Raw genomic sequence first — 6,580 nt, forward strand, 5'->3', positions numbered from 1 at the left:
CTGTGTTATTTGTGGCTGTTTTCTCCTTGATGCATGTGCAGAATTTCCATGAACGTTAATGGAGCTATTCTGAGTGCTTGGCAAAGGGAAGGAGGCTCGCAGACATTCACGTAAGCTTGCCCGGCCACTAAGAAGCGCCTCTTAGCTCCACCCTGTCCACAGTGAAAGGGTCAGATCCTGATCCTGAACTGGGATCGGAGAGGTTCCTGAGACCTCTGAGTTACCTGTAAGTCTAGGCATCAATATGTCTTCCTGGTGTGTTCAGTTGCTAGAGGAAATTGGGAAAATAAGTGCTATTAAAGTCCACTCCGATAGCTTTTTGGTCCTTTCCTTGTGGTTAAATTGGAGGTTCTGGGCCCCTGGGTAGGGACTGGGTCTTTTCATGCATTCAATCAGCAAACATGTGTCGCCTGTCGGCTGCGTTTCTGGGACTGGACTGGGGAAACTAATGTATGGTATATAATTTCTATCTTTGGGGAGCTCTTAGTCTGGTGGGGAGACAGACACATAGGTAAATAATTATAAGATAGGAGATATTTACTGTAGATTTTTATTTAAAATGTTGAGAGAGTGGGAAAAGGAACAATTAACACTGCTCTAAGGGAAGGAAAGTCTACACAGAGAGTTAATGTTTGAACTAACTCTTAAAAGGCAGGGGTTCTTCGCAGGGGGGAGCAGTGTGTGTGCAAAAGCATAGGTAGAAAGGGCATGGCTTGTTTCAGTAGAGGCAAGTAATGCGTGGTGGGAGCATAAAGTTCTTAGGAATGGTGGAGAGAAATGGGGAAAAAAAGAATGTAGCCAGGGCCTCAGAGGTCTTGTGCAGGAGTTGGATGTTGGCCTTCAGATAACGGGAGGCATGAGAAGTTTTTGAGGAGGTGAGGAACCTAATAAGGTGTGTGTTTTACAAAGATAAAAATGTTCCTATGTAAGCCTATTTAAGAAAAATTTTTAAAAATTTAAGGCCAAAAACTTAAAGGCAAAGGAAAGACACACTTGAGATTCAGTCGATAAAAGATCTTTTTTTTTTTTAAACAAATGAAGTTTAGAGTTGACCAAACAGATATCATTAGAGAGTCCCAGGTTTGAAAAATGGCAGGAAGCTCAGATAATGCATTTACTTTGTTCAGTAGTGAAGGAACAGGCAGCTGGCCTTTTTTCATTTATAGAATATCAGGTTCTTAAACTTGTGCTTGTCAACCTTGGTTTTCTTTTGTTGCAGCCTCAGGCCCCAGAGCCTCATTTTGAGATTTGTAATGTGTTTTGGGTGCGTTTATCACAGCCAGATGGGGAGGGGGCTCAGCTTGTTACTGCCCATTATTGCTATCAAAGGGAGTCCATCCAGAAAACAAGGCTTTGGGAGCTCTGAATAGGTCGGTGACACTGCCTTGGTTTCAAAAGAGAGATAGTTTGATTGGATGACATTGTGTTTTCTTTTAAATCAACCAAAATGATAAAATAGCTGTCAGGGACAGCCTTACCCATAAGCTAAGGAGCTTAGTTTCAAGATCAAGAAACCCAGGATGTCCAATCGAATGCTGCTTGTTCATCCTGTTCAAATTGTTCATTCAGTGCATATTTGTTGAGCTCTTACCAGCCAGGTCCAAGGGTCACGGGGATAAAGGAGACATTGTCTCTGGCCCCAAGAAGCTCACAGTCTAATGAGAGAAACAGACAAATAATTATGAATCATGGGAATGCAAAGAAAAGGAAATAATCCGATAAACATATTAGAAGATGCCCAACCTTACTAATAAGCGGGGAAGGGCAAGGATTAATGCCATCCTTGAAGACCTAAAGGATGCAGGGACGGTGATCTTATTATCTCTGTTCCACTCACCCGTCTGGTCCCTGCACAAATGAGGGGGATCCTGGAAGACAACCGTGAACTACAGTGAAATCAATCATCGGTAGTTCTGTTTGCAGCCTCTGTGCCGCATGTGGCATCTTTCCTAGAGCACGTTAACCCATCCTCAGGTACAGGCTGTGTGGCTATCAGCCTGGGGAGCATTTTTCATGTCCTTCCCTAACAGAAAGAGTTCATATTTGTTTGCAACAGCCTTCCCCAGGGCTGTTAACCTCCCTGTCCCCTCTCAACCCAGTCTGAGAAGACCTATCCTGCCTAGACATCTTGCAGAACATCAAACTGGGCCAGATGGGCAATGAACGACACGTATACTGGAAGCCTTCATGAGACACAGCCATTGCAGAGATCAGAAGAAGACACTACGAAGAGTCAGAAGCCTCACGGCTAAGGATTCTGGTAGAGACAGATCATCTGACCACAGCTCATCACGTCGACCATACAGCGAAAGGTGTTCATCATAAGCTGGATTCGATCAGATCCACCATATCCGAAGGTCACACAAGGCCAAGAGCAATTCATCATGATAGACATGGTATAATCGGGATGGGGCACAGCAGGGCCAAAGGGCAAAAGACAGCTGCATGAGCAGGTGGCCCAGCCATTTAGGTCAGCCTCCATCTTTGCACTAGCGCCTCTCCCTGAGGTCCCCTACGGCTGCCTGAGGAGCTCCTTCCCTCCGGCTGGAGGAGGAGGAGAAAAAAAAAAAAAAAGTCAAGCTTTGTTGATGGGTGGGTCAGCTCAGTACGTGTGAACAAGCCAAAAATAGACTGTAATTATACTGCAGGGCCCACTGCAGTGTCCTTGAAAGACGGTGGAGGAGGAAATCCTTCCAGTGAACAAGCTCTGAGTAGCACTCAGTCATCCACCTTTTGTGAAGGAAAGAGGGCCCACGGTTAGACTAGACATGGATCTGATGGGCAGTGGAGAATGGCTTGGCAGGTTGGTTAAGGGTCTGGAAAGATAAGATCGGAAAATCGGGGACAAAGATCTGGGGTACGGGCATGCGGATGGACTATGAGAGCGGACACCAAATGTGAAGTTCACTGTAGTCCATGTTCACACCCACCAGGGAAGAAGCACTAAACAAGTACAAGTGGCCATGCTGCGTGAACCATATGATCCGGCAGAACCCATGGCTTTGGACCGTGCAGCCACAGCTGCTCACCGTAAGCTGGAGCCCATCAAATCCACGACATCATAAGGCCGCACAATACCTAACAAACTTCCTGTCTGCTAATCTCCATCTCTTGGTCTCCTCTCCGGGGAATCGGACCTGCAGCATAGCCTCCAAATTGTCGGTTAACAACTCTTATATCAAGTGTAAGCAAACTTTTCTATAAAGGGAGAGTTGGTAAATATTTTAGGCTTGGCAGGCCATATGGCCTCTCACAACTACTCAGCTCCCATGTTGGAGTGCACAAGCAGCCATAGACAATATGGAAATGAACGAGTGGGGCTGTGTTCCAGTAAAGCTTGATGGAAGCAGGTGGCAGGTGGCATTCGGTCCATGGCTTTGGTTAGCCAGCCCCCGCTCTAGAGGAAGACTCTTACGAGCACACAAAGTAGGCATTGCAAAGATTTAATTGCAGCGTGGTCAGTAATAAAATTTTAGGAGTTATCTCAATTTCCAGTCGAAGAGGAATGGTTGAGTCAAGTGTGGTACTTACAGATTGGGGGACCCTATGCAGCTGAGAAAAAGAATGAGTTTATCTAAATAGCAGGACTGTCCAAGAGAAATATAACACGAGCCAGCCACATATGTGGTTTTAAATTTCCCAGGAGCCACGTGGAAAAACTGTCAAGGGAAACATGAAATTAGTGACGTATTTGAGCTTTATACACTGAAGATAGGATCACTTTAACATGTAATCAGCATAACAATTGAGATATTTTACTCACTTTTTTTGTACTAAGTTTTCACAGTCTGATGTGTATTTCACACCGCACAGCACATCAGCACATCTCAGTTTGGACTAACTGCATTTCCGAACGTTCAATAGTCGCTTGCGGCCAGTGGCTACTATATTGGACAGCATAGATCTGTACTGAAAATCTACTGACACAGACACACCACTGATACGTATTGTCCACGGAGAAAGGGAAGTTACTGAACAATAGAGACTGGCTGAACCACTTATATAAGGGGGAGAAACCTGCAGGAACATATTGAAGAAGAAGATGTGTATGTGTGTGTACCCAGTTCAGAAGGAGGCTTGGGTAAAGTGGTGGAGGAGGGACTCTCCCTCTCCTTACCTGATTTTTTTAAAATAGAGTTTTTATTTGGAGATAATTTTAGACTTAACAGAAGGGTGACAGAGATCACCCAGGGAGCTCCTATATGGCCCTCACCCGATTTCCCCTGTTGTTACATGGTGCAGTAGTGGGGTACGTTTGTCAAAATGAGAACTCCGCTATTGCTATGTTGCTATGAACTACCCTCCGGACCTCGTTCAGCCTTCACCAGCTTCACCAGAAAATTCACTAACGTTCCTTTTCTGTTCCAGGATTCAGTCTGGGATTGAATTGCCTTTACTCGTTTTGCCTCTCCAGTCTTCTTTGCTCTGTGACCAGTTTCCCTGTCTTCCTTTTTTCCTCTGACCTTGACAGTCTTGAGCGGTGCTGACCAGGTATTTTGTAGAAGGTACCTCAATCTGGGTTTGTCTGAAGAAGTCCTGCTGACTGAACTGGGGTTATGGGTCATGGGGGAGGAATACCCCAGGAGTGAGCTGCCCTTCCCATCACAGCACGACAGGGGCACATGGTATCCACTGACGTTATTGCTGGGGATGTTACCCGCCGTGGCTGGGTTAAGGAACTGTCTGCCCAGTTTCTCCACTGTAATGTTACTCTCTTTGCCTTTCCATACTCTGTTCCTTGGGGGAAGTCACCAGGCCCTACTCAAAGGTGGTCATGGTTAAACTCCCCTTCCTGGGTGGAGAATCTACTCTTATTATTTGGAATTCTTCCTTAAGGAATATTTGTCCATTTTCTCCCATCCATCCATCCATCCATCCATCTATCTGTCTGTCTGTCTCTCTACCTATCCTTTCAGTATGGGCTCACATGTATCTATTTTATACTTTGGGTTATAATCCAATCAGATTATTGTTGCGCAGTGAATATAAATTCACGTATTGTAATGTTTTTGATGCAGAAAATATACAGACATGCTGTGTGAGACACACATTCTGTGATTGGCAAGACTTTTTCCTCCACAGCTCTTCACGACTGCCTTCGAGTAGGATCATCATTGGCTCATTGCTATTCAGCTGGCAACCTTAGGCAAGCTATTTCAACCCTCCAGGCCTCAATCCCCACATCTGAATAAGAGAGTATCACGAAATGGTCTCGAGGTAAAGAAGGGGAGGATGTTTGTATGTACAGGTATTTTGTTCCCTATTAATAGACCTTAAGTCCTTAATGGCAAGGGTTATCTTCTCTTATTTATGTTGGAAAATGAGCCCAGAGCTAATAGCCCTTGAGGGCATCACATAAACATAATCAATATTTATATCCCCTATCACAACCCCAAATAGTTCTCCTGTCCTACTTTTTCACCTCTCTGAGTGGGATCTGGTTTTCGTCTTCTCCACCAGCTTTTTCTCCAGTGGCTGAAATCTGTCTGGAGACCTCCTGAGCTCTCTGCACTCATACTTATGCCTCTCGTCTATGTCTTCTACAGCCACGCTCCTGCCGTTTTCACCCCCATGAACGAAAAAGCTTACCGCCTATCCCACTCCTCTATGCCAGGCCCTGAGATGAGAGGAGCTGACGGCAGCTCTATATCCTCGCTCATCTTCCAGTGGGGGGACACTGAGGCATCAGTCCATAGCAATCTACCCTAGAGAGGAGTGGGTGGAGGGCTATGGGAGCCTCATGGAGGGACGGCCTGACCCTGTCTGTGGTCTGGAGAGAATCAGGCTTTGCAAAAACGCCAACTCTGGAACTGGGCTTTGCCGGGTATCTCGGAGCTTACCAGGAAGTAAGTGGGACAAGTGGTGCTCCAGGTACGAGGAAGGTATATGCATGTCAGAGGAATGCCAGAGACCAGGGAGCAATCACATGCGTCACATGGCTGGAGCCCACGTGCAGGCAGAGGAGGAATGGCCCGAAGGGAGAGTGGGAGAACGAGGTGTGGGACGTCTGTGAGGGCCCGAAGTGTGGGCTCGAAATTTCTACTTGGGAAGTGTTTTGTGATTTTTGAGATGAGGAAAAGACATAAGGAAAAGCAGAGGAACATTCTCAGGGGCTGACTACTCAGGTCACGGTTACTCAGCAAAGCCTGAGCACCTGTGACACTTCGGGCACTGTTTGTTTCCTCCTCCACCTTCCTGAGTTTCAGGGCAGGGATGTGTCTGATTCAGTCCCGTGTCCCTGGCCCAGAGTCTAGTACAGAGCAGGAGCTCAGTGCGCACACACTGAGTGAGGGCGTTGGAAGACCAGGCGAGGTCCCGCCCGGGATCTCACCATGCTAGACAGGGACCGAGACTGCCATCGGCCCTGAGTTTCCTGTGGTTCTGCTGTGTCAGTGCGTCTCCGTACATGCCCGAGGCCCATCCTCTCCTACCTGATGGCAGACAGCAGAGCTCCCTGAGAAAGCACTCAGGATTGGATTCCCTCAGAGCCAGAAAACGCATGGCCGTTGGGAGGAGGTTCCCTTCAGAGGCAAACAGTCCCTGTGGCCATGGGGGACGTGATTTGAGGACAGCCCATGAG

Source organism: Mustela lutreola, chromosome 10 (genome assembly GCF_030435805.1).
Source record: "Mustela lutreola isolate mMusLut2 chromosome 10, mMusLut2.pri, whole genome shotgun sequence".
NCBI lineage: Eukaryota > Metazoa > Chordata > Mammalia > Carnivora > Mustelidae > Mustela > Mustela lutreola.